This window comes from Pelecanus crispus, chromosome 2 (assembly GCF_030463565.1).
Source record: "Pelecanus crispus isolate bPelCri1 chromosome 2, bPelCri1.pri, whole genome shotgun sequence".
Taxonomy (NCBI): Eukaryota; Metazoa; Chordata; class Aves; order Pelecaniformes; family Pelecanidae; genus Pelecanus; species Pelecanus crispus.
The window spans coordinates 10,634,222-10,646,622 of record NC_134644.1 but is presented as its reverse complement, the minus strand read 5'-3'; the positions used below and the strand labels follow the sequence as shown (position 1 = coordinate 10,646,622).

The window sequence follows — 12,401 nt, the reverse complement described above, 5'->3', positions numbered from 1 at the left end:
TGTACAGTATGTCACCATTTTGATATATACATTAATAACTCTGAATGCAAAAGAAACCATGTGTCATATTCACTTTGTCATCTCCAACACCTATGTCATGTCTTAAGCACATATGAGCATAAACAAGGGCCACATCTTTCACATGTACTGTTCAGAACATTACATCCACTGAGATGCTCCCTCCAAAAAAAGCAATGCATGTGCAGGTCTTAAATCTAACATTCCATCTATCGTTTCCAATAAGCCTTTCTTATACTCGAACCTTGACAGACAATTCACATATTGCCAAAGCTACTGAATTCCATTTACTTCCTTTATGTTTACCAATATAAAGTACATAGCCAGGTAAGATTGCTCAAATTGTAAGGTTAACCAACCAACTCAAGTATAGAGGCACCTTGTGTTTCTTAGTATAAGAGACTAAAGTTTTCACAAGAGTCCTAAGAAACCTACAGGTTAAAAGAAGAAGCATTTGCCCTCCTCAATTTAAATACTAACAGTTTCTTGTCAATATTAGAGAACAGTTACAAGGAAGAGTTATACTAACTACTACTTCAACTAAATGACCACTAAGATTAAAGAATCTTTCTAAAAATTGCAAGAGCATTTCATCTCTTCATGCAAAGGCTTCTTTTCCTCACCACTGTTCACAAGCCTCCATTCCGGCAAAACTTCCAACCACCTTTCCATCCTGCCACCGCTGCTGGTTCATTTCAAGTTTTATGAACAAGGCAACACCGACCTTTTCAACAAGTTATCAACTCCTTGCAGGCAAACTCACCCAATATACTTAGAATGTAACAATACAGCAATGTATTAGTCACATTTTCGTATTTTGTGCATCACAAACAAAAATTCGTTGAAATAACTTTTTTTTCCCCTCAAGTCATTCAGTGTTTTTCATTTCAGCCATGAAACATATTCATGTTCTTTCACATAAACGCTGAAAGAATTAAGTATGATATAGCCCAGTGAAATATTCTGAAATTAATTTATTGTACTAGTGTTACATGTATCTTTCAACATCCTGGGATATAAATATTAGAGAGACTTCCTTTTAAAATAAATTGGTACATCTTCAAAATATGTTGCTGTTGCAGGTTAAAGCTTAATTAACTTTAATTAGGGATGCGGTTACACACATATTTCCTCAAATGGCAAAACCAGTTTAAGAGATACCCTGCCACACTACCTCCCCCCTCCAAACTACTTTACAGCAAACATATTAGAGGAGCTATTGGGTGGTTTTAGCAATCTAGTTAACCATACAGTCCCACAAACACTTACAAAATTAAAGTGTAGCAGGTAAACAGACTTCTAATTGACTTTGCCCTTTGAAGAAACCTCCACACTGAAAAAAATAGTAAGGGTATAGTTAATATTGTGACCAACACCAAGGGAAGCTGGGAGACATGCATTAAAATGAACATTAAGAACGCCATTACTAATATAGTAATGGCAGGGTTCAATATGTAAACATACAGATTACCAAAAATATCCCAGAGTATCTGTTATCAACTAGCCTTGCTAGTTTTGCTCTTTCCCAAACAACGGTTAGAACAGCAGCTCTATGAATACACAGGTGAGGAGCAAGGTTAGCATGGGTTAAGTATGTTATCAAATCCTGTAGCTAATCCTTACGAGTAATAGCATATATGGAACATATAGTTTACAGGAAGAAATCTAGTATGAGTTAAGCTTAAGGCTAGAGGTCAGAGTCCCTCCTAACAAGAGATACTAACCTAAAACCAGTGAGCTAACAGCGGGAAGCCACAACACATAAGAGCACGTATCACGCTAAGTGTTTTTTCCATATTCTCCTTTTTTCTTAAATACAAGACTTGCATTAGCACTCGTCTCAACTTAGGCAGATATCTTAAAGGCAAAATTCAAAATTCAGGTTTCTAGATAGAATGAGCAGGTAGGAAAAGCAACTTAGATATGAAAACTCGCATCTTCTCCTAGAGAACTCTGCGCACACTGGTAGTCATGTTGATTTCAACATGTATTTCTTTAAACACTTTAGCTATTTGTTTAAACACAGTGCTGCAGGCTTGTAAGTTCAGACTAAATACATACACCAATATATGCTAAATAACAGAAGCCTGAAGTTGGGACCAAAAAAGAGCGCTGAGGCAACATGACCAGCTCTTAATGGATTACTCTGACCCTAAAAAGCAACTCCTCCAATAACAGAATAATTATTTGTTTCAAAGAAATGTCTGGGGCTTGCATATTCTCTCTTTTGTGAGCTTGCTATTGTTCAGTTTTAACTTGCCACTAATATAAAGTCTGGAATTAAGACAAGCCAGCAGCTCTCTAAAGAAAAACTGTTCATATTCTCCTTCTCTTAATCAAATATTTGTGTGACAGTAACAGTTAATCTCCCATTAATCATTATTTCTACCTGCTGGTTACCATAAAGCATAAACTGCACTGCTACAATCTTAGGTATCATAAGAACTTCTTTCTTGTGTGCAAAAAGGTTCTAGCAATATTTACATGAAGAAAATTCATCTGCAATTATTATTTTTTGTCCAGCATCAGCACAGCATGCAAAAACATGAAACAGCATCAGCTAATATTTAGCCCCTTAAAAATACTTGGATTTTTGCTCAACATCCAGTAAGAACAAAAAAAACAAAACAAAAAACCCACAAAAATAAACAAAAACCCCAACCCAACACTCTCAAACTAGAAAAGACCTCTGTCTCCAATCTTTCCAGGAAAAAAAAAAAATATTTAAAATACTCACTCAAGAAAACAACCACCATCAACTCAGAACAGAACAGAAAATGGCTGACCATCAACTTACAACAAAACAGAAAACTGCTGATAAAAAAAAAATCAGTAGTTTTAAGGCTAGTAGGAACCTGCATGGCAAAAACACCTAGATGTTTCAAACAAGCAAACCATACAGCTTCCTGCAAAATGAAAAGCAAAAATACTCAACTGTCCTAACCAAAATGGCATGACAAAAATCTTCTTCCAACCCCAAATCTGTCAATAATTTGTCTCAAAAAAACCAAGCAAGGCTCATTAACTAGGCACTCGAGTTTTTTTTTTTCCAAAGCCACAAGGAAGCCAGCCCACATTGCTAATTTCCCGCCTCTGACCACAGAAAATCTTCAAAGTCTCAGAAGAAAAAACAAGCAAAAAAAAAAAACCCAGATGAAAGAACTTGTTTCATGGCCTTCGTGTTTGCTTGCAAAAGTCTACAGTTACTTGTGTTTATAATTGCACTATGTTTATAGGATGCTATCAGCTACTCTAAATCCTTCTTTGGAGCATGAACAAATCAAACATCCAAATGTTTACGTGAACCAAAAGTTTCCATAGCTTACAGATTTCTCAGTCATCACAGGAGAAGTCAACTCTGTCCTGGCTTACCAAGCAAAAGCCCTGAATGCTCATACTGACTCAAGCCAACTGATGGGAGTACTTGAGACCTCCCTCTTACAGCACAGCCCAAAGCTAGATCAGTTTAGAGTTATCTTGAAACCCAGCTCATAAATTCTCTAATTGACAGCAAAGTCCTCAGCTACATAAAAGGCATGAGAAGAATTACAGAAGATAGATATGTAGAGAGCTATAAACTTGTATAAGATCAGATGACAAAGAAAAGAAAAAAGAAATCAGATGCACAACCTGCAGGCATGACAAAGCAGCACCCCTAGCTAAATACGGAAGGGAGGAAGGTATCCAAACAAGAAATTCTTAAATCAGTCAGGAGGGAATTCAGACAGCAAAGGGCATGCGACCTTTGCAGTCAGCCTAGTCAGAAAAAGTTATCTATTTCTGGCCATGAAGCAACAGGGCAGCACAGAGAGTCCTGAAAGATGCCAGAATAGCTCAAGCTGACTAGTGCAGTCACCTGGGCAGAGGGAGATGGGAGCTCCAAATTCCCAATTCATGCAACTCACAGAAGCAGCCAGTCATCAACATCCTGTGCAAGCTGCATGGCCATCCACTTCCTAGTACCTGCCTGCTTTCTATGAACGTATCTAAAGGATTGCATCCTGCTGGCAACACAGGAAGAATAAATACCCTGGTCTGAATCCCAGTTCAGCTTGAGCTTGTGGCTGACCTGCTCAACAGCAACTGAGCAATTTAGAGATGGCTCTGGTATGTTAATAGATGATGCACACACTCGAGGATCTTTGGGAATTGCAACCTATGATTAAAAAAATATGATTTTTCACATTCCAAGGGTTTTGTTAGAAAGCAGTATGTCAGCTGAACCTGATGAAATTTTACAATCCTTCAAAGTATGAACAAGACTACAATAGCATTAATACTGTTGTGGATCCAGGACCATACAAAGAATACAAAGCAACACACACATTCTTTCAAAGTTTTCTAATATTTCTTCATTTGATTTTTATATAGCTAAGACACCTTTGCTAAAGTTTGTATTATTTACAGTACAGTAAATTCAAAGACACGTACAAATACTTTCAGTCTTAAAGTAACAAACTTCAGATGAAGTTCAGTCACTTCATTTGCTCACAAGCTACAGATTTCAAACACAATCCACAAATTGTAATTACCTGGCCATGTCTCTCCAAGTTACCTGTCTAAATGAAGGGTAAATAAAGACCAACAATAAAGCACTAACTATTTGCCAAGGCTTCCAAGACACATTGGTACCAGTGGCTCAAGGAGTTCTCGCTGGCTTGAAGAGGTCACTGCCTTTAACACACAGATAACTGGTTATAGAAACTCCTTCTGGTGTCATCCTACCCCCTAACCAAAAAAAGACAAGTCTCACACCACAACTCTTCAGAGCAGAACACCACCCAGACAACGACCAAATGCATTTTACCTAGTACAACTGAACGACACAGGAAGCTATAAAACTCCCAAAACCTTGGCCAAATCCCACAGAAAATGGAGGGATCTGGGTCAGTTCCAGCAACAGTATCTGGGATGCACCCTGTGTAACTGAGCTGAGACCGTGAGCCGTCTCCTGGCTGTACTAGCAAAGGTCCCCTGTGCTAGCGCTGTACAACTAACATAAAAACACCCACACTCTGTACCAGAAAATCTTTGTAAGAGGAAGGTTAAGAATGCTAAGGAACCAAAAGAAAGTTACTTTAATTCTGATGAGTGCAATAATACAGAGCAAGAAAACCTGTATAAAGTTTGTGATTAATTAATCTGACAAATACATTTCAACAATGCACCAACATTAAATTTTTCTTCCCGCTGATATGTGCATAGTGTGGTACAGACTAAGGTATATTAAAAACCTCACTACTTTTAACTTCTACTTACCTAAGCTTAGAAAAGCTGTCACAGTTTAACTTCACAGGTTCCTGAAATTTATTGTTTCATGGAAGAATGTAAATTTAGCATATAATTAAAGTTAATAAAATGTACTTAAATAGCAATGTTTATACTCATTACATTAATACTACCACAGCATCCCCATGAGATTAATCTAATAAAATGAACATTCCAAAAAGCTTAGTTTAATCTCATGTTTACACCAAACATCCTGTTTCTATGTTAGAAAACAGAATGGATTTGAATACAGTGATTATTATATGAAAGGTTCCAGTTCACATAGGGGAAAAGGTAGCTAGGCTGTCTGCTTTACCTTGCAGTTCAAGTTCTATTTAAAAAAAAAACAGAAAAGCCAACAACAACAAAAACCCACCACAACCAAAAAAGAGCCACCTGTACAAGGCTCCCTCACCCCTCAAGGCAAGAAATTACAAACAACCCTGTCTCTTCCTCTCCTCCCAAAGGGAGCAAGACGCAACTGTGGCAAGAACTACAGGACTTTCTGGTCTGTATTACTGCCTGGCACATGGAAAGCCTGTAGAGGGCAACAAGTAAGAAACCATTAAAAAACCATTAACCTACCAACAGTGGAAACAGACGAAATCAAAAAATCTTCATCTGTGAAAGAAATGTAAACTAGCTAACAAAAAGTGGAAAAGGAAGCAGATCAGTGAATAGGCTACCCTCACACCCTTGGCCAATACTCTACTGCTTATCTATCCGATCTATGAGCATGCCTTAAATCCAGGGGTACTTATTCATGATCTCTCCTTAAAGCAAAGGGGCATTTTTCCAAAACACAACAACTCAGGTGTCCAAATTTGGAATTGTGTCATACAAATATCTGAAACACTGGCACCCTTCTAAAACTAACCATAAAAGGCTATTTTATGCAAAGTAAAAATATTCCTAACTCATTTTAAAAAATGTATGATCTGTGTTTCATTAGGCGATTAAAAACAGTGAAAGCCTCAACTGGCACAGATCGGGTCCAGAAAGTTTCAGCCAAATAATCACATGCAATCAGATGATCCTTCAAGGAAAAGAAAATAGTTTAAAGTTTCTACACACTTCCCCTGAAGTAGTTTTTGGAGTCATGATAATTTTACTTAAGTCAACCCACAAAAAAAAAAAAAAGTTAAATTAAAGCAAACGCCAATTTCTTTTTCAGAACAACAATGACAGGCTGTCACAGGTTCAGACTACATTTTAAGACAGAAAAGAATTTCTTGTAATCAAAACAATTAACAAAATTTTAACAAAAACTGGCTGCAATGTAGCTATGAATGGCTTCAGACTTACTACATGAGCTTTAAGATCCTTGTTAAGTGCTCAGTCCTCGCTACTATCAGTGGGATTTGAGTACTTACTCAGAACAAATAGAAAACATAAATGAAACCTACAGCTAGTAACTGTAGGAGTGAAATTCATATGCATGAATTATTTCTCCCCTAGCAGTTAAATAAGCAGAAGCAGAATAATGCTTTCATTAAGTCTAAACCTAAGAAAAAATTTTAACTGATTCACATGTAGTCTTTCATTCAAAACCAAAGAAAATATAAACCTACTAATATCACCAAGTACAGTTTTAATTTAAATCTATCTTGAAATAAACAATCATCATATCTAAGATCCAACAAGTTTTGACAACGCTAAGTAATTTCTCACTAATCCTTCCATTCCTTGAATAAATCAAGACAAAGGAAAAGCTGTTGACAGAAAATATTTTCAGGACACAGCTGAGGAGGTTCTTCATAAATGCTATTAGAGAAATGGAGCACCTCCTACTTAAGGAGCAAAATACCAGAATATTAAACCTCACACAGCTAAGTTGAAAATTAAGGCAATACATTCCCTTCAAAACATCACCATTTATATGGTAAAAACCAGATGGTCTGCTCAAGTCTGGAAGTCCAGTGTATTGACACAATCAAGATGCACTGTCCTCTACAGCTGTGTTCTGCTCTTGTGCTGCTGGCTAACACGGGTGGCTGCACTCAGCCTGTTCAACCTGGTGTGACATTTCAGTCAATTCCAGGCTAGAACTTCAGTGCCTCTGGACTCAGAGCAAAACACAATCGGCACCCTCATCCTGCACGACCTCAGCTCAAAAACCTAACTGCACCAATGCACTGAGCACAGACGTACTGACGCAGGAGTCCTTAAAGTTTTACAGTTTAAAACCAATAAAAACCAAAAACCACAAACCAAAAAACACGTATGTATTTCCTCAGTACAGTCCAAATACTATTAGAAACTCATATATCCTTGTTATTGAGATGATGATTCAACATAAGGTGTTTCCTCTCTCCATGTACATCCCAAAACTTCTGGTGGATGAAAGAAAGAATACAGTAGGTAGAGAAACTTGTATATATCAAACAGAAAAAATAAAGGGTGGGGAATCACAAACCACATTATCCCTCCAACTAAAAATTCTGTTTTACACAAAAGTGAAGCCTTGCATGCTTTCTCCCAAAGTGCAGCCAAGACAAATTAGCAAACTGCATCAATCTAGGAAAGACACAAGAAAATACCAGAGAGAAAAACTGTTTTGGTAAGAATGTGCTGCAGTCAGAAAGCACAAGTGCTAAAAAGACAAATCTCATGGAGAACTAGGGGAACGTTGCAGTCTACAGAGAAAGAAATTATTATTAACACTGCAGTTTAAACAGTGCTGCCAGTGAAAGTAGCCATTTAAATTTCTCCTCCGATGTCTGAGATTATTTAAGAAAACGTAATCCTAAATTATCTTCCATTTTGAACAGTCTCTTGTACTCCACTGAAAAGGCAGCATTAAGAGCCAAGAGGGGGAAACAAAGTTAGAGCAGTATTGTGCACTAGTTAGTATTTTTGTTGTTTAAAATAAAAAAAAAAAAGGTAAACACAGAGACAAGATCTATAAATACATTTACTCACTGGTCCAAACAAATCTTTTTTGACAACATAATCCAGCAAACTAAATGGCACTTTAACCACTAGGCTCTTGATCATCAGCTGAACATAAAATCCCTCCTAACTAGTGTAGAAGGATCTCCAAGGAGTACACAAAAATTAAGGTCAGCAGCCAGCAGTAACTGCAACTTCAGAGGGCAGAGAGGCAGAGCCTAGTTTCATTCCAGCTGTTCCCTCTGCGTCAACACCCTGTTCTTATCACTTTTTGACACTTTATATCCTAAAAACTCAGGGCTTGATCACTGATTGACTATGCAATGTCACAAGCTTGACCATTTGCACATTAGCATTGTTATAAATTTAGCTTCTATGATGTTACTGTGTCCAAATGAGAACCAAACAACCAGTTTATTATTATCAGAATTCAAAACAAATTTGCTCAGTATTTTAAATAATCTTTTCTAAAGTCTTCACTAGAATGGCTCCAGCCTGCAGCACAGGTTTTCAGCAGCCAACGAGAGCTCTGACAGTAAAACTGTAACAGAACATAAAGCATTGCTACAAGCAAGAACAGCGGTCGCAAATAACTTCAGTTCCCAACTCGCCACCCTCTCACAAGTCCAGCAAATACTGATGACAAACTCTGTTCCTTACCTGCCAGTGACGATTTTCAACTCAGCCTGGAACTTGGCAACAGCGAGTTAAAACACTCCTGACCACTACTGCCGTCACCCACAACGAACCTTACTACTGACCCTACTCTGCCTTAATAAACGCAGGACACAATTTAACTAAACCGCTTCTATCTGGAGAAACAAAAAGCACGTTTAGCTTACAAGCATGCCAAAAAAGTAAGCTGCGAATAAAAGAACTTAAAAGATGTACTTAAAAGGTCTTTATCTGTTCAACACATTGAAGAGCAAAGGGTGAACTGAGGCTCTCCCTCACCTTTCCGTAACTGAAACCACCGCAAACAGAAATGGAAATGCAGGCTGTTGGGTTTTTTTTTTTTTTTTTCCGCCTAAGCCTTCCCTGCTTACGGCAAACAGGAGACACCCCCGCTCCGGGAGCTCACGGCCCGGGTATCCCAACCTGCGTCCCCTCCGCTCCGAGCTCCGGGCTGAGCCCGGCGCGGCGGCAGCGCGCGGGGGCGGCTCCCTCCCCGCCCGCCCCCCAGAGCCAGCGCTCCCCGCCGCGCCCCCCGCAAACCCCGCTCCGGCCGCCCCGGGGCCGCCGCCACGCACCTACCCAGCGGCTGGGGGGAAAACCCCGCGGCAGGCGGCACCCGGCTCCCCGCGGGGGGACGCTCCGCCGCCGGTCCTCCAGCGCGCAGCATGGCGGCGCCGGCCCCGGCCTCCGCCGAGCCGCGCCGCGCCGGCAGGCCCCGCTACCAGCAACACAGCTGCCAGGGCCCGAGGCCTGGCCCAGAAACCGGCGCCCCCCTCCCCCCCCGCGGCCGAACGAGGCGAGGCCGGTGCCGGCGCGGCCGCGGCCTCGCCCCCCGCACTCACCCGCCCCGGTGCCTCCGCAGCGCGGCCGCCACCCTCCCGCCAGCAGCCCCGGCACAACGGACGGCAACGGCGGCAGCTCGCCTCAGCCGCAAACAGGAAGCTCCGTCAGCGCGCGACGTCACTTCCGCTCGGCTGTTTCCGGAAGTTTCTCGAACGGCGTGCTGGCCCCCGGCTGCGCGCAAGCAGAGCCCGCCCCCTGCCGGCGGCCCGCGGCGCTGTAGCGGGGGCGGGGCGGGGTGGGCGGGGAAGGGGCGGGGCTTCGGGCCCGGGGGGCGGGGCCTCCCCGGCGCCGGCGTTTCTCGGCCCCCGAGGGCGGGCGGTTGGGTGGGAAAGCGCCCTGTGTCGCGGGGGGGGGGGCGGTGACGTCCAGGTGTGCTGCGGGGCGAAAAGGAGAAGGAAAAAAAAATAATATTTTTTTAAAAACCCGCTCTTTGAATAGCTGAGTTTGGCTGCTAGAGGTGCGAAGGCGAAACTTCTTCCCCCACGCGCGCCTCTGCGTTAGTCTCAAAAATTGTAACCCTCGCGCGTAATTCTATTGAGGCCAGACTCAGCGTTTTCCAGCTGGCACCTGCACACGTTCTGCGTGCTCTTTGAATATATTTAAGCACCCTTTGGGTTATATCTGAGTATGTGGTTTTCCGAGTGTCACGGCTGAGAGCAAAGTACAAGCAGCCAAGTTATTCTTCTGTTTTAAAAAACTGGACTTTGTCCATAATTTAAATTGCTGTAAAATTATACTTCCTGCCCTTTATTTAAAAAGGTAGAGGAGGCATTGTTTTATACACCACCAAGGTGAAATTAGAGCTTCCACACCTAAAATGTGTGCTCCCCAAATACAGTGAATTGAAAGGCTTCTCATTACTTTGGAGGTGTTTATGTGGGAGTGGGATCAGTTCAAAAGGAAAAAAAGCAAGCGCGGAATAAGACAGAGGAGAACCTAATACAAATCAGCAAGGCAAGTAGTAGGACAACACTAAGTATAGGTTTGGTGCTTTGGGGGAAACACAAGCTTCAAAAGAAATACTGTTCCGTGAGATTTGATGCTACATTGTGGTCATGGGAGCAAGTCTTTAAAATTAGATCAAAGAGACACCTAGCACCATTATTAATTTCTCATCAGCAAGTAGCTGTGAAGTCCAAGTTGTCGATCCACTTGGGGAATAAAAAAAAAAAAAAAAAAAAGACCATTAGTAGGTTAGACTGGCTCTTTCTAAAAGGTGTGGTTGCAAACCTCAGAAGATTCCCAGCCTAGCAAGTGCAAAGGCAAGCAGCGGGTCAGTACTGTGTAGTTTGGGAGGAGATCATATAAAATTTTGATTTAATGCTTTAAACATTTCTTGATGTGGAAATAATTTCTTCCTCAGCCTTCATAACTGATGACAGGTGAGAACAAAGTATGAAAAATCTTCAGTCTTTTAAAAATCTCACCTGCAGTAAACAAGCTAGAAGTAGCGCATGAGGCAGTTACTTGGCTTTAATTGTTTACAGAGTAGATTTTATATTAAAGTCCTGGTATGACGGATGCCAACCATAAAATTTTCTACTTATCCACACAAGCAGAACAGCACCAAAGAAGCATAGTTCCGTACAGAATTGCAGGGTTGAAATTGCAACGCTGTCTACATCGATGCAACCAGGACCACTGCTGCTTTAACGCAGTTGTGGCGGGGTGATAGCGTTACATTAATTTGCCCACAGATTTTCTAACACTGTTCTGACTCTAGACTGCGTAGCTCTCCATTAGCACGCTTCAGATACAGGAATGACGTTTGGGAAGGCTCAGAGACCAGTTTTGCACTTGGAGAAAGGAAGGTACGAGAAGGTAAAGCGCCTTGCTCACTGCTGAGGGCAGGGCTAGCAGGACGAGATCCAGTTTGGCATTTTCTACAGCAAAACACAGAGAATGTAAATAGATGTTTCCAAACAAAGTCATAGAAAGAAACAAAAGATTATGTAATTATAAAAAAAATTCCAAAATATATTTTAATTGGTTTATGCTCGTCCTTGTCTTGGAAGCGGGATATGAACACATTTCCTGAGACTTTGCAGAATGGGTGGTTTGCGCAGCCACCAATTACAAATATAATTTATTGGGACACTTTTTTTTTTTTAATCTTATTATCTTTGATAGCTCAGATGATCTAGCACTGAACAATAACAAGAAGGATTTAATTTTTTAAAAGTTTGTTTATATTGCGCACTTGACATCTAATTTTCTCTTCTCTGGATTACAGGGAGAGGCAGGGGGTTGCAACAAATGCAGGGCACGGCGCAGCCAGCCGGAAGGGTACCGCGGGGCGCACTGAAGAACGCCCTGCAGAGATCCAGGTGAGCGCACAAAGTCAGCATCCCCAAAACTCCTGTGGTAGAACACTGACCCCAGCTTGTCCCGACCAGACCTGAGCCGGCTTCTGGAGAGCTGCTTACGTGATTGTCCACCGCGCTCCAGCTCTGAGCGATTTCACTGCCTTAGGCTGGGAAGCACAAGGTCTGGTCTGCTCTGGAAGCGCAGCCAGGCGGGAGCCGGCCTCACCGACGGCGGGAGGGGCTCAGCCTGGGCGGCTGGCACGGAGCGCTACTGGGCCTCCACGGACTCCCTGTTCCCCAGGGCGCTGTTTTGGGGCCAGCGTTGTTTAATATCTTTATCGATGATCTGGATGAGGGGATTGAGTGCGCCCTCAGTAAGTTTGCAGACGACACCAGACT

At 41.8% G+C, this 12,401-nt stretch overlaps 1 protein-coding gene across 3 annotated transcripts in view; it reads right to left on the bottom strand.

Annotated features, from left to right (window-relative positions):
- DNAJB6 (DnaJ heat shock protein family (Hsp40) member B6) overlaps window positions 1–9,751 on the bottom strand; it is a 62,576-nt gene extending 52,825 nt beyond the window's left edge. For all 3 annotated transcript variants that reach the window (XR_012830868.1, XM_075706422.1, XM_075706420.1), the window contains exon 1: window positions 9,696–9,751. The gene's annotated coding sequence lies outside the window, so the exon portion shown is untranslated. The remainder of the gene's footprint in view (window positions 1–9,695) is intronic.
- Window positions 9,752–12,401: the final 2,650 nt, after the last annotated feature.